This window comes from Ixodes scapularis, unplaced genomic scaffold (genome assembly GCF_016920785.2).
Source record: "Ixodes scapularis isolate PalLabHiFi unplaced genomic scaffold, ASM1692078v2 PGA_scaffold13__105_contigs__length_92229423, whole genome shotgun sequence".
Classification (NCBI taxonomy): domain Eukaryota; kingdom Metazoa; phylum Arthropoda; class Arachnida; order Ixodida; family Ixodidae; genus Ixodes; species Ixodes scapularis.
The window spans coordinates 78,893,056-78,919,364 of record NW_024609839.1 but is presented as its reverse complement, the minus strand read 5'-3'; the positions used below and the strand labels follow the sequence as shown (position 1 = coordinate 78,919,364).

Sequence of the window (26,309 nt, the reverse complement as noted above, 5' to 3'; positions counted from 1 at the left end):
TGAACCCAATATAAGCAGCCGCCAAAGGCCCGCAGAGGACTTGGCTCCTGGACACCAAGCCTTGAACATCACCCTGCCTCTAATAAGCAACCTGCACGTCCGACCCCCCTCCCTTTTCGACTGTGGAGTCTTCCACCCACCGACTCTAGAACTTGGCCCCCCTTACAACTATGGAGGAGTTGGGCTCGCCTGCCCTTTGTATGGAGCTTGGTTCGTAAAGTTTGGCTGTGGTGGGGCCCCCCACTGAGGGTGTGGTCAAGGAGGGTGGCAGGGGAAGTTGCTAGAAGTCTAATATTATTCTACCAAAGTAACAGTTGCCCTAGTGCACTTTAACAATTATCGTCAAGTCGGTTAGAAAATAAATCGTTATTTGGACTTAACATTCGAAATCATCAATGACGTGGAAGGCCCCCTGCATTCCCTGATTCTGTATGGATGATAGACTTGCTCCGAGGGTCGTACCGGAGTTGAACTTTTGGCCAAACGGCTCATTTTTCACCAGAGTGGACAAATGGGGAAGACCCAATGTAAAGGTATCAAGGGCAGAGGAACCTTGGCTCGTCTTCGCCAGGGTCAACGAACTCAATGTTTGCCAAACCAGGCAGTTTGCATGCGGCCAATTTGCTATGGGCTCCCGCGTGCAAACTGATTGGTTTGGCTATGTCCGCAAGGAAGTGACTGCAACGAGGGCAGCCATGCCAAAGCTGGGAGGACCAGGTAAAGTCGTCCAAGCCGACGAGGCCCTCTTTCACTCTAAGAGAAAAGCCAATGTCGGTCGGCTCTTGGCGCGTGACGGCTTCGAACCGTGGAGAAACAATTTCGACGGCAGGATCTGCAGCCCATGGATCTTTGGTATGATTGACGTCGACACTAACGAGCTGCAGATGATAAGGGTGTGCAAGCGGGCACCCTGACCCTCTGCAAAGAGATTTGGAAACATATCGCGCCGGGAATGACGATAGTCACTAACAAATTGGCAGTGCATCAGAGGATCCCTGCACTCATGGATGGAGCCGGGGCGTCACTACAGTACACGCACCATACCGTCAATCATAGGAGGAACTTTGTGGATCCCAGGACGGGTGCCCACACTCAGAAAATCGAGAACACCTCGGGACCAGCGAAGGCTCTCCTGGTCCGTAACATGAAAGGATGGTGTGGTCGGGGGGCCAACACACAGAGAGAAAGAGCGGAGGCAAACCGAATCCTGCAGACCTACCTCGACTGGTGCTGGTGGAGGTCGCTAACGGTCTCATCAGGTGCACCGACCCCTTCCTCCGCGTGGTCGATGCCATCGCCCAGCGATACCCCAGAGCTGAAGGCATGGGCACTTGATAGTCGCATGTACATTTTTTGTTCACCTGTACCCCATATAGTTATTGGGGACAGCAAAATCCGTGGCATCTATATCACCAGCTTTCTGAAACTACACATGAAAAGTTATACTTACGAATATGTAGCCTATCAGCCTACAAATACAACGTACGCTAGAAAAAAAGTTATGGTTTCAAGTGTAATTTTTTGTCAACTTATGCACACCTTACACAAAATATCTGTAGTGGTTTCCTAAAATGCATACGAATCATCATGCGAAAGAAAAGCGAGTTGTGCAAAGAAATAGTGCCAAATGACTCCTAAATATTTCAACACGAAAAAAAAATCTAGCGTGGGAAGGCATGTTATTAAAACAGAAGTTCGGGTGAGTTGGTAGTTCATGACGCACGAGGACACAGCGCACCCGTAACAAACACTAGGACAACGTTCACAGTCACACCAAAAGAAAGGGACACTTACACAGCGCTGACTTCAACTCTTTGTATATTCCCGCCTTTTCTCTTCTTTCACGTCTAATGCATAACCTAGGCCTCATCTTTTTCTTTCTTTGCTAAAGGTTAAGTGTAAAAGTTTTAAGTCAGAAATTGAAAATTAAAAATTAAATGAAAATTAAATGAAAAATTAAAATTGAAATTACTGTAGATCAATGATGGAAAGCTAAGTAATCCAGCTCTTTTTGTGACAGCGCTATAGATGGATTACTAATACACCTGCCGTTTTGCCTGGCAATGTTCTCCGCTTCTATTATTTCCCTTGTGAGCTGGTCTCGGCTCCTTGCCAACACCACACACTTGTCAAGTTCCGCTGTGCACCCACGGTCCCGAATGTGTATGCCAACATGTCCAGAGTTCTTGTTGATGGTGGACAAGTTGTGTTCTCCAAGGCGGTGGTTTAAACACCTACCCGTCTGTCCGATATATGTTCTTCCACAGGACAGGGGGAAGGAGTAGACCACATTTTTAGTGCATCGAACAAACTTATTTCTGTGATTCGTTGTGCAGGACGTCGGTGTTCTTGAAGGAGTGTTTACCCTCTTGCTCAGGCTGTAGAGCTTGTTCGGAGCGGAGAAAATAACGTCCGTGCCTACTTTGTTTGCTATTTTCTTGAGGCCATGACAAAAATGATGGAGATATGGCACAATCACTGGTCTTTTTGCCCTGTCTCGATGACTTTTCCTGAATCGCTCATCATGCTTAAATTCTCTGAAAAGTCCTTCCGCCACTGATGTTAACAAGGATGGTGGATATCCAGCACGTTTTAATCTCGACACTTGCCCATCAAAGCTCCTTTGGATGGAATGGAAGCATGACTTCGTAAGAGAGTTCTTAAGGCACAACCGCGCTATGCCTCTCTTTACGAGTTTTGTGGTGCCAAGCCCTATGTTGTTTACCCCTAAAAAAAGTCAAATTTGGGGGTTTTACGTGCCAAACCAACGACGGGCATCTGGCACGCCCCAGCGGAGGACTGAGGATTAATTTGGACCACCTGGGGATCTTTTGACGTGCAACCGAAAGCTCGGTTACACGGCGCCTTAACCGCAATAAGCCTCCGTCAAATTGCGGGCACCTCGGCCGGGATTCGAACCCACCATATGGGGATCCGTAGGCCAGCGCTCTCGCCTCGGAGCCACCGAGGCGGCTTTTGTTTACCCGATTAAACGGAGTATGGTTTGAAGACTTCAACGAGTAAGACGTCTCTTTCTCCTGGGGCTTTTCCTGCCCCCCGGGCTCCACCGGTCACCGCATTTCATCGGCATGTGAAACCCTCTCAGTTCCACAGGCCCGTGTGAGCTCCACTCCTTTTTTTTTTCGCGGGTTCCCCATTTTATGGCAACGAGGATAATTACAACATTTTGGTGACGAGCGATTAACAACATTAGGCATGTGGCAAATGTTACAGGCTTGCCGTCATGCATTAAAGTTGTTCCGTATGTTCGCAAACTGTTTGCATTGTTCTAAAAAGCGAACCTTGTATTTCAGGCATAAACAACTAAGCACTCGACAAGCACACGGGCCATGGAGGAGTGTACAACCGCTGTGTCCACGACATCCTCGTTGGGGACAGAGAGTGGCTCTCTCCAGGTCAGTAGATAATTGCTTTAGAAAACTTAGCTCTACTTTTCAAGTGAGCGAATTTAGTACATTCGCACATTAAGCAGAAAAAATAGAAGCTATATAGTGTGTAATCATGATGCCAGGTACACCTGCACACAAGCGCTTTGTCGGCATTACTACGCAAAAAGTGCTTCTCAGGAACTTGCAGCATGTGTCACCCACAGGCCACACATACAACCTGGGGTCCTATCATAGCATGTTCGTCAGGTTTGCACCGAAGTCTGTGGCATTAACAGGCCCTATCATGCATGCAAGGCTTGTTTTCCGTAAACTAATTAGGTACATATGCAAAATGCAAGTCCATTGTTTTTTCTTGCAGGTCCCCTATGAATGCTCTTCACTGCAGACAATATTTCTGCTTCAGAACCAGATTGGCTGCTCTGCACCACAATGAAAACTCTGGAAGGGTTCAAGCTGTGACGCCCAAAGGGCAGCGAAGCAAAGGATGCAGAGAGGGAAGATGGGGACTGATCGACTCAATGAAGTAAAAACCCCTCCCACCTACGGCGAGTATCATACAATTTCGTTGGCACCGTAGATACTACGCACTGCACAGCATCGTTCCGAGGCAATTTCAATGCTGACTAGAGCCTTTTAGTTCCTTGACATAAGTGATGGGTAACATCGTTTACCGGTGCTCGCCCTAATTACAGCGTACGTGGGCCAGCTGTTGTCCGAGGCTGCTGCGTGCCGCAACCCTCAGAGAAGCCTTGAACAACAGACCCCGGGGGAACCTCCTGGGTGTGAATGCCGCAAGAGCAGCAAAGAGAGCAGGAGAAAGCCCCGTAGAAAAATAGAAAGAATCGGCTCAATATAGGCTCTATAAACATGCAGGGAGGTAGAAACAGAATAAAGTAGAAGGAGATTGGTGAACACTTAGAGGCTGAAAACTTCAGTGTATGGGGTAGCAGAGACCCACCTTAGAGATGAGGAACCACCATTTTTCAAAAATCCCGTATTTGGGTGCCTTACATATCCAGGCACCTCTCTCCGAAATATTATAGCGTAATTGAAACTCAAAGTATAAAGAAAAAACAATAATTATGTCGCACGGAACGCGCCTAAAATCTTCCCGAAAGAGGAAACCAACGTCGAAACGCGCCCTTCGCGCTCCGCCGGTGCGCGCCCGTTCGCAGCCATTTTGGTCTCGTTCGAAAGCTTGCTTCTTTGTCTACATTTTTGGCGCCATTAAAAATGGCGTCCACCCGGGGAAAGCACAGAATACCGCGTTTCCCCGGAGAAAGAAACCGAGCTAGCGATTAGCTAAGGAGCACGGGCCACAGCGAACGCTGTCGCTATTGGCCGAAGAGCATGCCTCCTCTCCTGAAATATCTCATTCTCCTCTCCTTCCTCGCGGCGCAGAAGGAGCCGAGAGCAGTCGAGCAACGAAGTTGAGATCGTTGTTTGTCGTCTGCTAGCGGTTGCGTTTTGGCTTCAAGCACGTTATTTTTCGGCGTCCGCCTGCTTCGTTTAGCTCGACGTCTTTAGGAGACATCGGTAGCGATCGCGATGCCTAGCGTGAAGCGTTCGACGCAGCGTGCGTACGGCAAGCGGAAGCGTCGGGCGTGGAACAAGAGGACTTCGCTCACATCGCCAGCCGCGTTGCTTGAGATGGACATGCGGCAAGTTCAGCTGCCAGCAGCTACATCGTCTTCCGAGATGCCCTCCCCTGATGTGAGCAATGAAGGAGACGACGGCTTCGGCCCTGGTCCGTCACGACTCGACTCGCATTTCTACACGGCAAGCGAAACTGCCCAACGTGCGGCGCAAGCTGAAGAGTTGAAGGAGGATTTGGCCACGAAGTCTGCCACGCAACGGAAGTTCGACCTCCTCAATGTCTCTGTCGAGGATGAAGAGACAGATTCCGGCACGCAGTTCGTGATCGTCGATTTGAACGTGCTGAACATGTTCTTCGCGAGCACCAAATGTGGGCAGTGCGGATTGGCCGCGCCTACGCTCGAGAAAGCCAAGGAGAAAGAGTACGGGCTGGCTGTGAAGTTGGTGCTGATGTGCCCGTCAAGTGGCTTCTGCGAGAAGCATTTTTCGTCGCCCAGAACTCAAGGGGAGGCACGGATTACGCCTTTTGAGCTCAACATAAGAGCTGTGAAAGGGATCCAGTCCATTGGAAAAGGGTCCACTGCGCTCTCCGACTTCTGCGCGGCCTTGAACGTTTCTCACAGAGGCCTTCACCATAAGACGTTCCAGCACCACTTGCCGACAGTGATGCCAGCCTGTGAGCTGTCAGCAGCAGCTTGTGAAGCAGGAAGTGTTGAAGCTGTGAGGACCCTCTATGCAGACTTTCTGAACCTTCCGAACAACATTGACGTCATGTATGATGGCACCTGGAAGACGCGGGGTAGCACGTCTCACATTGGTGTGGGCTGCATCGTGGAGCTATACACCGGCCTGGTGATCGAACACATCGTCCTCTGACACCTCGGCTTGGGATGTTCACTTGGCCCAAAGCCCGAAGAGGAAAGCTATAGTGCATGGTTGGCCGAGCAAAAGCCAGACTACAAAAAAAACATAGACTGCAAGTTGGGGCGAACGGAGGTGGAGGCAGCACTCATCATGTTCAGGAGGTCCTTTGAGAAGCATGGTCTGCGCTACACAACGGTCCTCTCTGACGGAGACAGCAGGACGCATCATGCTCCGACAGATGAAGCTGTCTATGGGTTCGTGGATATTTAAAAGAACGACTGCCTCAACCATGTCCACAAGCGGATGGGATCAGCCTTGCGGACGCTTGTTGACAAAAAGAAGGCTCAAGGCAAGGTGCTCGGAGGAAAGGGCAGGCTGACACAAGAAAGGATAAAAAAGATAACCAACTACTATGGTTATGCCCTTCGGAGCCACAGCCACAACGTACCTGCGATGCAGAAAGCTGTGCAAGCCACCCTTTGCCACATGTCGTCCACCGACGAGTCTCCCGACCACGACCTCTGCCCTGAGGGAGCCAGCTCATGGTGTTTTTACAACAAAGCACTTGCCAACAACGAGCAACCCCGTGGCCACAAGAATGCCCTCCCAGGCTTTGTTCAAGAAGCACTGGAACCAGTGTTTGCCAGGCTTAGGGACAAGGACTTGCTCCAGCGCTGCAGTGATGGCAAGACACAGAACCCGAGTGAAAGCCTGCACTCCATCATCTGGGCGCAGGTCTTGAAGCACACCCATGCATCACTGTACAGTGTACAGAGGGCTGTTGCTGAAGCTGTGAGCGTCTTCAACCAGGGAGTGAGGAAGACAAACGAGAGCGTGGCTAGCAGCCTGGGCTACACGTCTGGCACTGCCCTCGTCAGGAGGAGCACCGAGAAGGACAGTCGGAGGCTGCACAAGGCCAACAAAGAGTTCTCTGATGATGACAGCATGAAGAAGAGACTCTCCACAAGGCACAGGGTAGGCACAGACCAGGATTATAGTCCTGGGCTTCTCTGAGAGTCAGGCACACCCATCACCCATTCACAAGCTGGTGTTTTGAAGACGCCCCCTAAAAAAGCCCTTCTTAGGGCTAACCAATTGTTGCATATCGGGCTGTTTTCCCTACCCGTGTCTCTCCCTTAGTATGAAATTCAAACCAAGGGCATTCCACCCATCTAAAGCTTCAATGTTGTTACTTTTGCATAACCGAACTTCAAAGTCTATTTTCTAAGCTTTGTTTTTTTCAGCATATTCTCCGGCCAGGAAGGCTTTTTGATTCACTTGCGCTCAACCGATTTTCATAAACTTCGTACTATTTTTTTTGGAATGAACTAGACTGCAAGCTAAAGCTATTTTTATTACGATATTTCTTGGTACATAGAACTGGCGGTTCATTATTAGCCATTGTTATAGCCTCCATTGTATGTCTTCTGTTCACTTTAATTTTTTTACATGATTGTATGGAGCTATAGAAATAAAAATAGCTTTAGCTTGTATGGCATTTTTTTAGGAAGCAATTGATACCTTTTTTTCATTAAAATTTTAATAAGAAGGTTTTCAAAAACTTTTCATGAAATTAGCTAAATTATATTTTATTTTGTTAATAACTTTTCACAAAAATGCGATATCTGAAATCTGATAGCAGTTATGAAATCAGCGCAATAAACTGCATGCCTGTGCCAAAAATCGTTGAAACAGGCCAATAAACAAAAAATAAATTTTGAGAACCCACTTCCTCCCTTAACAGCTTAAAATGCTGCGTTTAGCCTGTTTTCTCTCCCTGGTTCCCACTCTGTGTACTGGAGACATGCCTGACAACACCGACCTAGTAATCAATAACACAAAACATCTACAGAGCAGCAGACATGAGCATATTGGCTGCAATTGTGATAAAACATGTTTTTATCCAATTGCAGATTCTGGATGAAATCAAGGAAAATGATGATTGCACCAAGATCAGCCTGCCACACTCTGCAGAGTCTTGCATAAGCTTTGGTTTGCACTTAAGAAGCGCAAAAGGAACTCATTGTTGATCGAGCGCAAAGATCTCGTGCTCTGGTGTGCATCCTATCTCAGGTCGATAAAGAGGTACCGCCAAGATAACCGGCCAATTTACTACTTAGATAAGACGTGGATCTGTGCTGGCCCCACATACTGCAAGGTATAAAATGACCGAAAGTCACATTTTTAAGTGATACCCAAAAGAAGGGGCTTACAACCAATCTGAGGAACCCCTCTGGAAAAGGCCAGCGACTCATCATTGTCCATGCGGGAAGCAAGAAGGGCCTTACTTGAGGGGGCAGCAGAGGTCTTCCAGGCAAAGAAGGGAAGCAATGACTACCACCAAGAAATGAATGGGTAATGCACTGAAGAATGGTTCACCAAGAAGCTGCTACCAAACCTCAATCCCGGGAGTGTTATAGTCAAGGGACAATACCTTGCATCACTCTGTAAAGCTCCACGTTGTGCCAACTACCAATACAAAGAAGGTCAGGATTCATCAGTGGCTCAGTAAAAATGGAATAACATCACACCTGTCCATGCTGATGGTGGAGCTCCTGAACCTTGTCAAAAAAGCGAGGCTGCAAGGCCTCAGTGGAAAAGTATAGCACTAATGCGATAGCAGAGCACCACGGCCACAGCATCCTTCATTTGCGTCCCTATCACTGCGAGCTGAACTTAATTTAAATGAGTTGGTATAGAGCCAAGTTAAAGGAGAAGTTGTGGGCCAGAACCAAACATCCAAGATTGCAGAAGTGGAGAAGCCGACTCCGAGTGCCTTGCAACATGCGAGCCCCGGGGACTTGGAAAGCAATGTAAAACACACCATTGGTGTTGAAGAACGGATGCAGGAAGCAGATGGCCTCGTTGACACTATCCTCGACAGTATAGTTATCGACACGTATGGGGACTCTGATACAGATACATGTGTCGAAGATGAAGACATGGGTTGTGAACCACTTGAAGAGTAGGCATTCTTGCCTTTCCACTGCCCTGTGATGACATGTGACACCAGCAGCAGACTCAGCATGTGGTAGCAATATCCACGACTGGTGGGTGCGTCGATTGCTCACTCAAAATGTGATCCCAGCAGTTGTGTTTATTCCTTGCAGGAGCAATATGTAACACCATGTCTGGGATGATAATAAAACCTGTCTCGTGAGATACATTGTAAATCTGTGTCGTTCAAATTCAGCATTTACAAATATAAAGTGAGCATAGTATCAGAAAACTCTAAAGCAAAATTTCAGCCTGGTGAGTGGGGAACCTTTTGACCCTTTGTATCCCGGAAAAAATTTGAAACTACAGTCGAGCCCACTTATAACGGCCCCACTTAGAACGAACACTCAGTTATTACGAACAATTTCTAATAACACGAACATACTTTGCAAGAATCCTACAGAAGACGGTCCACTTTTAACGGCCGCTTCTGCATGCGATTCTCGGATAGAGTTTAATTGGGATACAGCTCATTTCATGCCGTGCAATTTATAAACATTGTACCTTGTGCTAACGACTTGTAATCCTCATATGGGTTTACCCATCTTGTGACAGGAGATCACTATCAACCTGGCAGCCCCTCTATGGACATCGCAGAGCCAGAGGCAAGTGCCAGTGCCGCAGCAGCCCCGGATCCCCCCACCGAGCAGACCGTACCTGCTCCTGCAGCTGCTTCAAGCTGCATCAGCGACAGTGTGGCAGCTACTCACGACGAAGCCAGGCCGCCCAGAGGAAGGATGGTGCTCCTAGAGCAGACTCTCTCAGCAGAGAACGATGTACAAAAGTATCTGCTGAGGGCAGAGTCTGCCCTCCGTATCAAGCTCCTTGAGGAGGAGCAGCAAATGAAGGTGGCAGAGCACCGCGTGCGGCTCCAGGTGGAGCAGACGAATTTAAAAATTGCTGAGTGGAAGCTGAGGGAGCTTCAACAGGAAGGCGAAAAATAAAAAGCAGTGCCAACGCCTCGACTTTTGAAGGAATCTAATTTATTTCACAGAAGTTGAAAGCTGGGACTATATCCGGAAAGGGATAGGGTGCAATTTCAGCTTGTTTCACGTTAGGCATGCTTTGAGAAAATGCACGATTACATAATGGCTCCTGCCTATCATCTATTATTATCATTTGAACTAGTAAAAAGCAACTGCACAGTCACTACAGCGAAGGGTCTGGCAATATTTTCACATTTTTATTGGTCAATAAACAGGAATAAAGAAAACAGTAAAGGCATTTACGAAATACACTAAAAAATACTCATTTACATATGAACATACCTGCAGACGATGCTTATAGGACAGTTTCATTGGACGCCGTGCTATTTACTCCAGTACAATGAAAAAAAGCCACTTTCACGACAAAAGCTTTAAAGGGGCAATGAAACGATTTTCGTACTTCGTGCAGATATTGCTTAAAACAAATCCCCAAAGTTTATGAGCTATGAAACATGCTTGTGTTTTTAAACTTGTGCAATAAAAAATGCCGAAGACAAAAATTAAATAAATGGCAGCGTTTCCCCCTTTAACTTGCAGCCAGAAAAAGTGGCCAAGTGATCTGGAGACACTTGGTAACAAGTAGGGTAACAGGTCTAAACACTCTGCAGGGGTTTGCTTACCTGAAAACAGGAAATGACTCAAGGGAGGAAAACGAAGAACACTTTACATGTACGTCGAGGGACATCAGAGAAATTGGCCTTAATTATTGTAGAAGACATGATTGCCCACTTAGAAGAGTTTGACAGATTCACAGATGCAACTGGAAAGTTGCTTGAAGATTTCTGCGATGCCCTGGACCAAGTGTTAGGTAATGCACAGGTAAAATGAGACGGGAAAAAAATGTGGGAACGAAACAACTTACACTCAACAACAGACTATTGTCGCATGTCCCACAAACTGTATGACAGGCTGGGAAGTATGGAAACAAATGAAGGTACAAAAAGCTTAGGGTCACCACGAAAGAGTTAAGATTAAATTTGGCAAATCCTAACCAGAACAACAAGCTCAGGAACGAGCGGGTAAGCCAAAAGGAAGTGAAGCTCAAATACAAAAAGTATCTAAAAGTATTGAGAACATAGTATCGAAACAGCCAGAAAAAGAATGGACGTATGAGGATCTACCTAATAACAATCTTTAAAAAAGAATTAGAGAAGCATTGAATTAAACAAAGAGAAAAGCAAAAACAAAGACACAAACCAAAAAGCTGGTGGGATAAAAAGGTCAAAGCAGCCATATTGTGGCGCCAAGAGGCATCTAGGGAGCATAGGTGGGTAAAGAAAGGGGGAGCCTTACCAGCTGAAACAGCCTCAAAATGGGAGAACTTGCAAGAGTGGAAAAGGGAGGGAACAACTTTATTACAGGCTGAAATTACAAGTGCAGGAGTGCAGTAAAGCAGTAAAATCGGAAGTGCAGTGCAATAAAGGAGTAAGTTGCAGAGTAAACAATCCCCAATGTGTGTTGGGGGCAGTGTGAGAGCACGGCTAAACAGCAACCAAAGGGAGAAAGCATTTTATGCGAAGGCACTGTTTGTGAGAAAATGCAGCCGAGCCCTTTTTGGGGTTTACGACACATTTCCAAAAGTCTGAGCCTTTAGTTCATATTATTATGACGAGTCGGTGATGCTTGTGAAAAAAATCTCGGCAAGATTTCCGAGGTAAGAAGTGTTCCAAAGCCTGTTGGGAAACAAGCTTGCTTTACTTGATGTTGAGTGCTCAGAAAACTGGAATTCTAACGTAGAACTTGGAAATGTGACAAGAAGCATGCCAAGCACTTTGTGCCGTGCGCCACTGAAGTTGTGCACTGGATTCCTCCGAGCTGTGGTCAAATGTATATAGGCCAGACCGGTCGGTGTTTAAACGACAGACTGCGAGAGCCCGCGGCTTTGCTCAGCAACGGCTAGGGTCTCACTTGCCAATACACTGCAAGGATTGTGAATGTTCCCCTTGATTGGAAAACACGCAGGTGGCAGGACGCAGCGGAGGAAAATTGGAAAGAAAGATGCTGGAAACGGCCCTTACACTTGTCTGCAAACAAGACCACAGTATCAGTGTTGCGTCTGTACATTTCACAAGCAGGGAACTCAAGTTTATTAACAGTGATTAATGATATTTTTGTATGCGCTGCGTCACCCTACTGATTACGTCTTTACGTGTGACACGGCTGCTTTACACGAGCCAATGTTTGTATTTTACTCCGTGTATGACCCCACAAGATATGTGATTAGATGAACACATGCACGTCCGAGACACTGTGCGCGTGTGGAATTTCGAAAAAAATTCAGTTGTTAGTCAGCGTCTGCCCCGTGTGCCCCTTCTACTTTCGTCCCGTCCTTTTGTGCTGTTTTTAATAATGTCATATTATTATAAAATTAACTCTTGCACTCCTAATTGGGGCACCGTAAATATGTATGTTCATGTATAGCAGAAATTGGAGTGTCACCTTTAGAAACAAAGGAGTCAATTGGCTGTCACCTTTAGAAACAAAGGAGTCATTCGGCTGCCACCATGAATATTTAAGAGCTTAAAATGCTGCGTTTAGGCTGTTTCCTTTCCCTGGTTTCCACTGTGTGTGCTGGAGACATGCCTGACAACACCGATCTAGTAATCAATAACACAAAACATCTACAGAGCAGCAGACGTGAGCATATTGGCTGCAATTGTGCTAAAACATGTCTTTATTTAATTGCAGATTCTGGATGAAATCAAGGAAAATGATGATTGCACCAAGATCAGCCTGCCACACTCTGCAGAGTCTTGCATAAGCTTGGGTTTGCACTTAAGAAGCGCAAAAGGAACTCATTGTTGATCAAGCGCAAAGATCTCGTGCTCTGGTGTGCTTCCTATCTCAGGTCGATCAAGAGGTACCACCAAGATAACCGGCCCATCTACTACTTAGATAAAACGTGGATCTGTGCTGGCCCCACATACTGCAAAGTATAGAATGACCGAAAGTCACATCTTTAAGTGATACCCAAAAGAAGGGGCTTACAACCAAACTGAGGAACCCCTCTGAAAAAGGCCAGCGACTCATCATTGTCCATGCGGGAAGCAAGAAGGGCCTTGGGGGAGCAGCAGAGGTCTTCCAGGCAAAGAAGGGAAGCAATCACTACCATCAAGAAATGAATGGGTAATGCACTGAAGAGTGGTTCACCAAGAAGCTGCTACCAAACCTTAATCCCAGGAGTGTTATAGTCAAGGACAATGCCTTGCATCACTCTGTAAAGCTCCACTCCCTGCCAACTACCAGTACAAAGAAGCTCAGGATTCATCAGTGGCTCAGTAAAAATGGGATAACATCGGACCTGTCCATGCTGATGGTGGAGCTCCTGAACCTTGTCAAGAAAGCGAGGCTGCAAGGCCTAAGCTGGAAAAGTATTGCACTAATGTGATAGCAGAGCACCACGGCCACAGCATCCTTCATTTGCCTCCCTATCACTGTGAATTGAACTTAATTTAAACGAGTTGGTATAGAGCCAAGTTAAAGAAGAAGCTGCAAGCCAGAACCAAACATTCAAAATTGCAGAAGTGGAGAAGCTGACTCCGAGTGCCTTGCAACATGCGAGCCCCGAGGACTGGGAAAGCAATGTAAAACACACCATTGGTGTTGAAGAACGGATGCAGGAAGCAGATGGCCTCGTTGAAACTATCCTCGACAGTATTGTTATCGACACGTATAGGGACTCTGACACAGGTACATGTGTCGAAGATGAAGACATGGGTTGTGAACCACTTGAAGAGTAGGCATTCTTGCCTTTCCACTGCCCTGTGATGACATGACACCAGCAGCAGACTCAGCATGTAATAGCAATATCCACGACTGGTGGGCGCGTCGATTGCTCACTCAAGATGTGATCCCAGCAGTCGCGTTTATTCCCTGCAGGAGCAATATCTAACACCATGTCTGGGATGATAATAAAACCTGTCTTGTGAGATACATTGTAAATCTGTGTCGTTCAATTTCAGCACTTACAAATATAAAGTGAGCATAGTATCAAAAAACTCTGAAACAAGATTTCAGCCTGGTGAGTGGGGAACCTCTTTAAGCCTTTGTATCCCGGAGATATTTGAAAAATAATAGTCAAGCCCACTTATAACGGCTCCACTTAGAACAAACACTCAGTTATTAAGAACTCTTTCTACACATACCTTTATGACTGAAGATTTCACCATCAAAAGAGTTGTGGCAAAATTTGTGCCGAAGCTGCTCAGGGTGGAGCAAAAGCAACTTCACGAAGTCTCCCAGGACATGCTGGATTCCACAAGCAGTGACCCCGACTTCATGAACCACTGGTGACGAGTCTTGGGTGTACAGGTACAACCCGGAAACCATATCCCAGTCGTCACAGTGGGAGTGATACTGACTGCTTTCATTGACTCCCGCGGTGTGGTACACCACAAGTACGTACCACGGGGTCAAACAAGCACCAAAGAGTACTGCAGGAATGTCCTCCGTCGCCTACGTGATGCTGTGCGGCACAAAAGACCGGAGTTGTGGAACACAGGAAATTGGCGCATCACGACAATGCTCCACCACATTCCTCCCACTTGATTCAGACATTTTTGGCAAAAAACCGAACTCCTATAGTTCAACAGGCTCGTTACTCCCCTGATATGGCCCCTGTGACTTATGGCTGTTTTCAAAATCAAGCGGCCATTGAAAGGAGCGTGATTTCAGACAAGAGAGGACATTATGGCTGCAATGACAGCTGAGCTAAACTCCATTCCAAAAGAGGCCTCCTCAAAATGCTTCGAACAATGGCAGCACCGCTGGCAGAAGTGTGTGGAGTCCTAAGGAGACTACTTAGAGAGTGATTAGGTTTCCAACACTCCATTTATGCCGTTTTTTTTCTTCGGCCAAAGGTCGGATACTTTTCTAACAGACCTCAGAGAGCAAAGTTTGTGTGCACACCTCGTCGCACGTCACGTAAAGTCCTAATGCAAAAAAAGTAACCCTTGAAGTGCCGGAACCACCGCTGCCATTGCTCTGCGTTCTCGAAGTCGAACTGCGGCGTCGGTCGCATGACGAAGCTGCAACGGTGGCCTAAGTTCCTATTAGCAACCCGCCACCTCTTCCGACACCATATAGAAGAATGCACCCCGAAGACCGAGGCCGGTAACATAATGCCCAGCTGTCTGCTGCAGCTTTATTCATGTACAAATGTAACGGAAGCATGGTGACCTCTAGGTCAGTAGTTTTACAGGTTAGTAGCACCATCCAACAAGAACCCTCCAAAGAGCCTTCTGTGGTACACAGCCCATAAACATCTTAAGAAATGACGTCAACTCAGACTTAGGTGAACCCACATATCAATGGGCACCAATGTTGGTGTTTCTGTTCACCTATAGTCACGAGTCGCACCAAAAATACAATGGCCAGCATCAGTGCATATTAAAAGGGTACACCAACAACTTTTCCATGGCCTGCGATTCACCTGAAAAATGGCAGAACAGACAAGTACCTATTTTCTGAGCGTATTTTCCGGGGCAAATTTGGGGTCAAAAACACACGTTTTTGCTTCGATAGTTCGCACCCGGTGCATATACATCCACAGTTCGCACCAGATGCTTAGTTGACACAAAAATCTTCTCATACATGGCACATCATGGCAAATGTCTCAATTCTTAGCTCAGAAAGAAGCTTGTATTATACATACTTTGTCATTCACATATTCTTTCATTCAAAAAATCCATGACATCTCATCACAATAAACGATCTCAGAAAACAAAAATTCCTGTATAGCCAGCCTGCAGGCTATAACGTAAATTTTTGAAAAAACGCCCACCAAAAGTGGGGATCACCGGCTACAAACCAAGTGACTGATACCGCAGATCATGGACACTGCAAATTCGCATTTCACAATGCGATAGACACGTGGGAATTCGCTAAGAACTTGTGTCATGGGAAAGAACAGCGCAGGTTGCCGGACGCAGCAGATTCACCCTTCAAAGTGTGAAAGACCCCCCACAGAGAACTTGCATCTCACAAGAATGAATATTGTGGACGCAGAAGATTCAAGTTTTATGGTGCAATAAATGCGCGGGAACCCGCTACAAACTTGCTGTCACGGGAATTTATACTGCGCGCGCAGATCACGGGCAAAAACGCAGAAATCAGATACAAACTCGTATGTTATGGGAACAAATACCGCAGATTGCGAACGCAGCAGAATCATATTTTACGATGCTATATACACGCGGGACACACTTGCATGGAAATGAGATCGCGAACAAAACCGCGGAATTCCGCTACAAACTTTATGTCACGGGAAAGGATAAAGCATATTGCCCGGTCGCAGCAGACTCGCCTTTCACAGTGAAAGATACATGCAGGAATAATTTGCGTTACGGGAGCCAATATTGTGCACACAGATCGAAGATAAAAACGCAGGAACCCACTATGAACTCTCTTGTCAGACGGGTCGGAACAGCGAATTTCGCGGTTCATGTAAGTCCCGTCAAACATCGCGTCACGTCCGACAGGCAATGTTTTGCAATTTTCGTTACAGATATTTAGCCAGACAAACGGGATGGGCAATTTCTCGGACGCGGGCTTTCTCTCGGAACTTTACGGTAGTCCGCACAACCTAAAATTTCAACTTTTAAACATGCATAGTCCGCGGACTATGGCCCAAAAAATAAGGCAGTCACGTCTGAAAAATCTAACAAAATATTTAGACAATTTTTTTTTTAAGTTATTGAATGTTTACGTTTGTTGTTCGAGTGAATTTCAACATGCTATTCAGATGGATGGATGGATGCTAATAGCTGCACCGTCTATAAGAGGTAATAGCTTGAGCCACCTAGCCTAGGAACCAAACATGATTCTTCTCCTCGCCCTTCTAATCCAATTTCCTCCCCGCCGGATTTTTGTAATCGTATATCGGGAGTGTTGGATATTGCCAAATAAATAGCCTTTGGGGATTCGGGCAAAAAAAAAAAGGAAACTAAACACATCACCCTCGCCTTCTCTTCCGGCGAGGGAGTAGCCAATTTTCCTCAGTCCAAACCCAGTCGGCATTATCCCAACACCGGGCCCACTGGGAGACAGGGCCTAGACATTGGGCCAGAGTCACGCGGGCGAAAGTTCCAATTTTCATCTGTACTACCTGTCCCCCAGCAGTGCTAGTTAGTTTTGTCAGTCAATTCACCCTAGACAATTTCTATCAATCTTCTAATCTCTTTGTTATTGTGATTTTCTTATCATTCATCCATCCATCCCTTTTCGTCTGCAAACTCTAGTGCACTAGCCAAACCCACTGCCCCCTCCAAGCCCTGTGCACTTTACAACAGGTGCTCTATTTTCTTGACTTCACCTTGGCATATGGCACACCGTGTATCCATTTCCTTATATTTTACTTTAATGTACTAGTCCTCAATACTCCTGCTTTCGCCTCCAATAACAGGTTCCCCCGTGATTTATCATAGCAATGTTCTTTCCTTATTTCCCGTTTCCATACCCCTGTAAATAGTTAATGTTGATGTTCTCTGCAATCTTCTGACCCATTTTCTTCTGTTACTTTTACTTACTTTTTCACAGTGGCAGCCTGTTCTGCCCCAGCACATGACTGTTGGTATTTAAACTTCAGCTTTCGGGTTCGGTTTGTCCATTTAGTGTTGATACTTTTCATACATAAATGCTTGCAGTATATCTCTGTCGCCCATCGTGTCTCCTCCATTGTGTCTAATCTTTGTTCAAATTTTAGTTTACTGATCACCTCTCTAACCGACATCTATATATCTATATAGATATATATATATAAAGAAGGAGGAGGGTCCCGCTTGAAGAAGGAGGGTCCCCCTCCGAAACGTCTGATTAAACTATCCAAGTTTGTTTGAACCTCAATGGCTTTTTTAATTTATATATATATATATATACACGGTGATACAAGGAGATGCCAGGCTCTTTAAATCAACCGGAAGATTCGGTTTCTTAACCTATCGCGCTACGACTTTCTGCAGCGTTGACCACAGAGGATGCATTTTTTTTTGTAAAATTTGCAAAGAGCGAACTTATCTGAGGAAAAAGTAACGAAAGAAAAGGCCCTCCTATGGAAACGCAGCAACGCCACCGGTCTTCAAACAACACGGCGCTGTTTCGCACGGGAGACAAGAGATGGCGCAAGCGGTCGCGACGCCAACTGCCGCCAACGAATGTGCAGACTGTAGCGATACCGCATGCTAGGCGTATGCGTGCCTGAAAGAAGTCAGACGATGAACTGCGCTCTAGGTCATGAAGGAACCAAAAAAGCCCGAAAAAGCGTCAAGCTTCGAAAACCATTTCGCCCCTGCCAGAGAGCTTAAAGCTTGGTCGACCGTAGGTAGCGTGAAGCGCTCGCGAACAACGCACTTATTTAGCTTCGTAAGGTCTGCACATACTCTTAGTTCCCCCGACCGTTTCGTGACCAGCACGATTCCCGCGCACCACTCTGTGGGGCCGTCTACTTTTCTAATTATTTCCATGCGCACGAGAGGTGGCAGCTTTCGAAGCTTGACGCTTTTTCGGGCTTTTTTGGTTCCTTCATGACCTAGAGCACAGTTCGTCGTCTGACTTCTTTCAGGCACGCATACGCCTAGCATGCGGTATCGCTACATGGTGTCAGAAGTGGGCGGCGGTCATCTATCGCGCTGAGGCCGCAGACGGCAGCATTCCTGGAAAATGGAAAACAAGCCCGCAACAGTAATCCCGGCCCTCCAGCAACCGCCACCACTGGACTTTGACAAGACGTCAGAGTGGCCGGCGTGGATCGACCACTTCAATGACTACCGCTTCGCAACAGCGCTCAACGAACGCTCGGAAGAGGCCCAGGTACGCACGCTACTTTACACAATGGGTCGCCAAGCCCACGAAATCTTTGCTACCTTTGGGCTGACCGACGAAGAAGCAAAAAAGTATGATGTAGTCAAGCAGAAGTTTGACAGTCACTTCATCAAAGAGCGGAACATCGTTTACGAAACTGCGTGCTTTCACAGACGCCAGCAACGGCCAGAAGAATCGGTGGATCAGTTCGCAACTGCACTTCACGTTCTTGCAGACCGCTGCGACTTCGCGGATATGAAGGAACGGCTCATCCGGGACAAGTTTGTCGTCGGGCTTCGTGACGCGAAACTATGCGAGGCCCTGCAGATGGATTCGCAGCTGACATTGGCTACAGCACTGGCCAAGGCGCGTCTCGAAGAAACCGTGCGACAGCAGCAGCAGAGCCTCCGACCGGAAGGTCTACACTCCGGGAGCTCGCCGGAACTTCAGGACCAGGGCGCCAACATGGATGCCGTGGACCACCAGAGACGTCCACAACGCAACAGGGGGCGGTGCCTGTACTGCGATGGCGATGCCCACCCGAGGTCGGCGTGCCCGGCCAAAACTTCCAAGTGCCACAACTGCGGCAACAAAGGACACCTTGCGAAAGCATGCCTCAAGAAAGTTGAGTCAGCGCAAAGAAAGGTACGCGTCTCGGCTGTCCAACACGACACCGGGGAAGCTTTCATTGGCGCGATTGATGCGGACCGGAAAGCGCGCTATGTGCAGGTTCGGATAAACTCGGTGCCCATCCTCGCTAAGGTTGATTCGGGCGCGGAAGTGTCAGTTTTACCGTCTACTTTTCCAGGATTGCCCACCCACCTTGATAAGGCAGACGAGGTACTACAGGGGGCTGGCGGCAACAAGCTCAATGTATTAGGCAAATTTGTAGCCGAGGTTGCGTGGAAAGAAAAAACTGCCCGTCAAACGTGCTACGTAGTTAGCCCTCTCCGCGACATACTTCTCAGGCTGCCAGCCTTGGAAGCACTAGGTGTCGTTAAATTTGCCGACTCACTTACTGCAGATAAAGAGCGGTACGAGACACTTTTTCCGCACATGGGTCGTAGCCTAGGAACTATCCCAGGAGAATACACTATCAGGCTACAACCTGGTGCGATTCCCTATGCCATAACCGCTCCGCGGCGAGTGCCGATTCCGCTCATGGAAAGACAAAAACACGAGATTGAGAGACTCGTGCGCATGGAAATAATTAGAAAAGTAGACGGCCTACAGAGTGGTGCGCGGGAATCGTGCTGGTCACGAAACGGTCGGGGGAACTAAGAGTATGCGTAGACCTCACGAAGCTAAATAAGTGCGTTGTTCGCGAGCGCTTCACGCTACCTACGGTCGACCAAGCTTTAAGCTCTCTGGCAGGGGCGAAATGGTTTTCGAAGCTTGACGCTTTTTCGGGCTTTTTTGGTTCCTTCATGACCTAGAGCGCAGTTCGTCGTCCGACTTCTTTCAGGCACGCATACGTCTAGCATGCGGTATCGCTACACAGACGACGCCAAGAGCCGGCCCTTTAGCAGACAATCTTTTCGACTCAAAAGCGGCGCGAGCTTTCCTGATATCAGTTGGCAATGCATGATTTTATCGTCCTAATAAAACATATTGAATGGACACATAATTGATTCAAAAAATGGTTTGTCAAGTTATTTTGACTGTTTTTTTTTGTTTTCTTTTTGTTTTGTTTTTGAGGGTACTGATGTCTGCTTTGCAGTTAGTCTTTACTACCGCGTTTGTCTTTGGTTCTGCGACTGTTATTCACGCTGTTTTCTTATGTTTGACGTCGGTATGGTGCGTTTAACTCCCAGCGAACGAGCTAAGGTCGTACTTTGGTACGGGGAGTGCCATAGGACGAAAGAAGGCCGCCGACGCTTTCAAACGGTGTTCAGGCGACGGCCTCTGAGCTCGCCTGCCATCCTGCACTGGGTGAGGTGCTTCGAAGAGAACGGAAACGTCCGCAACAAGGAACGGACCAGTCTGTCGCCCTCACAGTAGCAGGTGTTCTTAAAGAATGCGATCCTTGGTGCGTTTTCTGCGGACCCGCACCTGTCAACTCGGAGGGGGGCCAGGCTCTTTGACGTTTCTCAACCCCACGTTCACCGGGTCTTGAAGAAGAACCGCTTGTTTGCGTACAAGATGCAGACCCTGCAAGAGCTCTCAGAAAATGACAAGGCGAAGTGCCTCGCATTTTATCAAGATGAGCTGGCCCGAATTGCAGCTGACCCAAGCCATCTCCAGTTTCTGATGTTCAGCTACGAGGCAATCTTCCACCTCAATGGCCATGTGAACAAGCAGAATTTCCGATATCGGAGTGAGGAAAACCCCCACTGGCACCAGGAGGAAGCTGCCCACACGCCAAAGACTACAGTATGGTGCGGGATTTGGAGAGAAGGAATCGTCGGGCTATTTTTTTTTATAGCTCAGTGACTCGCAAGTTTTGTCTTCAAATGCTGCAGGAAGAGTTCCTTCCCGAACTGGAGCAGCTGCACATGCAGAAATAAAACTGCATATTTCAGCACAATGAGACGCCTCCGCACTACGCGTCCACGATGCGCGCCTGGCTGAATAGCACGTTTCCAGGCCGGTGGATGGGCAGGGCATCCTCCGCCATGCCGTGGCCACCGCGCTCCCCGGATCTCACGATCTGCGATTTTTTCGTTTGGGGCTTTTTTAAGTCCAAGGTGTACGTCGGCCGCATCGCCACCATGGCCGGCCTGAAGGCTCGCATTAAGAGAGCCTTCCTGTTGATATCTGACAGGATGCGAGGCGCAGCCTTTGAGGAATACCTCCGCCGGCTGCGTCGTTGCGTCGACCTCCGTGGAGGGCACGTCGAGCTCCGTTAAACGTGCTGCCTAGTTTTGTTTTATTTGGGGGGGGGGGGGGGGGGGGGGGGGGGTCTTTGGTTTGTTTTGAAGCCTCTCATCATTTTTTCTTTTGTTTGTTTTTATTGACAAGCATCTCGAAGACTGAGCTGTGCCAAACGGCCCTCATTAGGGCCAACCACATATGCATTTGGTGTCCGGCTGTAACACCTATGTTTTCAAGCAATTTTGTGGACATTTTGCTCCGTTCTCTCAGATAGGCCCAGGTGCTTTTTATAAACGCCAGAGTGTGCACGTTCGGCACATACCAAGTGAAAGCGAAGATTCCGAACTGAATGGCGACGACGACCATGAGTGTATGTATGCTTGTGCACTTTTTATAAAAATGAGTTGGTTTAAAATTCGTTGGACGTTTTAATTTGTTTGTACTCGTAACAACCTTGAAGAAAAGCCGTAACGAACACGAGGAAGTATAACGAAATTCTTTCTAGGAAGTTACTGAAACTTTTTGCTCATTTGTTCACATTTTTCCGCAGACGTCCCCACTGGCCATGTGCTAGATTCGGACATAGAATCCGAGCCTGAGAACTTGGACTCTGATGACAACTTGTCGTTTGGTCATTCAACGGCGTCAACGTCCTCTCACACGGAGACACACGGTGTTCGAGCACCTTTGAGAGCCAAGAAAGTCTAACGAAGCCCAGTTTGAAAAACTGGGTACTTCGACACCTGTGAACTTTAAGGGATCGGAGGACCTACCGCAGATTATACTGAGCATAAAAACACCGTACGAATTCTTCAAGTATTATAGCACAAGTTCCCTGACTAAGCTGATCATAGAGCAATCAAATCTCTAGTGTCCAAAACTCACCAAACAGTTCCTTGGGTTTGTCAGAGGAAGAGCTGGAGCAATTTATCGGTATACTTTTCCACACAGCGACCACGCACCCGCCTGGGTCTAGGTATTATTGGACAAAGGAGTTTACCATCCCGAATGTGTCGTCAGGAGTCAGGAAAGATCTGTAAGTGCTCCGAGGTGATCAAAGGCAACCTCCACTTCAAAGACAACATGAGCATCCCAACCGATAATTCGCATGCCTTTGCAAAACTTCGGCACTTTCTCGCAGAGGTACTGAAGCCAATGAGAGATGCTCCAAAACAGGAACACCTAACAGTAGATGAGCAGATAATTCCGTTTGCAGGAAGACACGCGATAAAACAATACTTACCGAAGAAGTCCCGTAAGTGAGATATACTGTGTGCTTTCACGAGTTAGCGGCTTATGCTACTCATTTGAGATATTTACTGGTAGAAAAGACAATGCGCTCCTCAATGGAGATGGTGACTGGGGAAAGAGCTACAATGTTGTGATGGGACTTGCAAGGGACGACCAAACTCTGAGTGACGCATGGGAAAAGGCTAAAGATGGGACCCACGGCATGCTAGTTGAGGACGGGCTATCGTTTCACCGAGATGAGTTGGAGGGTAAGTCCTGTAAGGAGATTGTACTCGTGAGCTTGTGGCTGCGTTCCGTGCTGGAACTGGCCCATGACACTCTGTGTGGGGTCACTTCTCTCAGTGTGGTGGACTTGTGCATGCACCCGATGAAGGTGATTGCACTGAGAGCTTTAATGGCGAAGGCAACATGCCAGGCGCTTTTAGGGGTTTTCGCGGTATGGGAGACCCAAAACGATTTACTCTGACCAGAGCACCAATTTTGTTTTGAAACTCACAGCCGAGCTAGCCTGGAGAGCAGGAGTGCCATATTCCACGCCGGAACACCCTCAGAGTACCAGGATTGTAGAGTGGTAGAATGGGAGCTTTAAGTCAATGTTGCGACATGTCGTGAAAACTCACAACCGGGACTGGGATAAATACACCCCATGCATGCTGTGGGCGTACCGTGAGGTGCTTCACGACACAGGGTTTTCACCGTTGGAGCTTATCTATGGACGCGAACTGCAGGGTCCACTGAGCAAACTAAAGAGCTATGAAACTTTCAACATAAAGCAATCTATGCATCCCCTACCAGAATACCATACCATAAAAAAAAAAATATGCAATACAAAAATTTAAAAACCAGCAAAATTGAAAGAAAAAGCTTACAGGGGAGAGCCCCACACTTATGCAGTGCATTTGTCATGTAACAGCCTTTTGATGATTTCACTTTGTGCACATACTGCAAAGAGAGGAAAATACAAGCATATCGCATATTCACAATTTCTGCGATAAAACACATGCCAAATGCTGAACAATAGAGACTGGCGGCGTGGCACTGTACCTCTGGACATGCCCACAACCACAATGTGCTATACGGACATGGCATTATGTGCAAGCCATGTATACAATAGCTCAGGTTTGCAAACAAACGGCTGCAATCCTAATGGCACCGTGTATGCACAATAGGGTGTTTACAAGTGTGGCATTTCCTGTCAAGAAACCACTGGGATGCAATGTTGTCTGCATCAACGTCTTCCTAACAATGCCTGTCTACTTTGATAGCCTCCTCGAAATGAACGATGCTCGGTAAACCGTAAAACTTTGCGTGAATGGTTTGACACAAGGAGACCAGTAGTATTTCAGTTTTAATATAAAAGTCCTACACTACATAAATGGCACCACCAACCACCACTGCCGCCCTTGCTCTCAGGCTGGCTGCCCCCAGGGTGTGCAGCCCCATGCTGTTGATCGTTCAGTAAATCAGTGTGGGTCGGAGTATCACTGGTGTCGGACGTGTCTTCTTTCCTGTCTTCTTTGCAGGGCTTGTTCCCGCCCTCAGCTCCGCCGGCCACCACCTCGTCGGCATGCAAGACCCTCTTTACTTCTGCAGGCCCACGTGGGCCCTGCTCCTCTTCTACCTTATTATGTGGGTTTTTCTTTTTCAAATTACTACAAGACCCATCTGCATGAACAAGGCAGAACAGGGGCAAAAATGCACATGGTACAATTCTGATCGCGATTTTTAGTTGGCACGCACATGGTGCAAACTTTAAAAAAAAGTGTGGATAAAAGCTGCTGGAAAGAGTTCAAGCAGGTGATCACCAACATGTACGCGAATACAAGAACGCGTTTCCCAGAGAAGTCTGTCTGTGAAGTCCTGGAGATGGTCAGTAACGATACCAGAGTGTGCACCCATACTGTCGCGAAGTACAAGGCACAGTGTCTGTCTGGCAAGGTGGCGTCCCCGAAGCGAAGATCTCGCAACGTAAAAGTTTCGAGCACGCGAAACGTCAAGCATGACGAGTTCACACTCAATGCCATTTGCCTGAAGGTGCATCGCAAGTACTCCGAAAGGGAGATTCCTACTCTTGATAGCGTAGTGGAGGCTGTTAATAAAGACAACGAGCTGCCCGACCTGTTGAAGACGACTTTGTGAGTTTGCTGAAAGACATCGGCTTCACTTTTGAGAGAAGAGGAAACGGAGATTGGCGCTTATTGAGCGCAGCGCCATCACTACCTGGTGTCGGAGGTATCTGCGAGCCATCAAATAATTCCCAAGACAGGGCAGGTACGGATCGTGCTATATGAATATGCTAAAGTGGAACATGTACGCCGTCTTCGCATCGCACACATTTCCAGCTTTGACCAGAATTTCAGAATCGTCAAATGTCGTCATTGAGCTATTTGGAACAGCTTGCTCACCTCAAGGATTGCCCTAATTGAAATACATAGATTTTAAGAAACTTTAAGCGCATAACTTCATTTTATTTCATTGCTAACCAGCAAATGATCTATGTTGTGTTACGTTATTGTGATATTGGATTTAACACATAATTTGAATTAATATTATAAGGTGGACACATTTCTTCCTGCTCTGTTCCGCGCAGGTCTATCGTCTACCTTGATGAAACCTGGGTGAACGCCGGACACACCAAGCAATTCGTCTGGCAAGACAAGACTGAAGTCCTCGCAGGACGCGATCATGATGGGATTGACAACAGGTCTGGCAGTGCCATCTGGCAAAGAAGGCCATCTGATTCTTGTGCATGCTGGGAGCAGTGAAACAGGCTTTGTCGAAGGTTCTGTTGACTTCTTAAGGGCTAAGAAAGTCAAAACTGCGGACTATCACTCCAAGATGGATGGCACATAGTTCAAAGGGTCAGGCCAGCATCATAGTGATGGACAATGCTCTATATCACAGTGCTTCTCTAGAAAAAGCACCTACGTTGTCGACTACGAAAGCCGACATCTAGGCATGGCTCACAAAGAAAGGAATTTCATGGTATGCTGACATGGTGAGGGCTGAGCTCCTCGAGTTTTTTAAGGTCAACACACCCGGCACTGTGTACCGGATTGACTCCTTGGCAGCTGCCCACAGCCATGAAGTCCTGCGACTTCTTCCGTACCACTGTGAATTCAACCCCATTGAGCTGGTATGGAGCAAGGTGAAGGGCTACGTGGCGAGCAAGAACAAGCTTTTTACGCTGCAAGAGGTGGAGCTGCTCCCACCAGAAGCACTGGCGTCTGTGATCCAAGAGGACTGGCAAAACTGTTGAGCCCACGTTGAGCGTGTTGCAGGTAAAGCGAGGGAACGGGACATCATTGTCGACAGTGACATTGAGCCAGTAAAACACGAGTAGCTCCTCCTCCAATGAATCTAGCCAAGATCTAAATGGCATCGAGAAACTTGAGTAACGGGCGCTCTGTCAGTGTTTTGGTCTACCCAACAGCCCTTTTGAGGGCCACAACGATCTGTGGAAATCGGGTGTTTCTCGATGGCTTCCAACTGCAATGTCTCTTTCAAACAAAAAAATAAAAAATCACGAGTGCAGGAGTTGAGTGTCATCATTGCATCTGTGCAAGGAACCCCCCTGTCGGTTGTCATTTTTCGC

At 47.4% G+C, this 26,309-nt stretch overlaps 2 pseudogenes; both read left to right on the top strand.

Annotated features, from left to right (window-relative positions):
• Nucleotides 1-352: 352 nt before the first annotated feature.
• On the top strand, nt 353-1,335 carry LOC120839851 (annotated as a pseudogene).
• Nucleotides 1,336-3,500: 2,165 nt separating this feature from the next.
• LOC120839850 lies at nt 3,501-25,973 on the top strand (annotated as a pseudogene).
• Nucleotides 25,974-26,309: the final 336 nt, after the last annotated feature.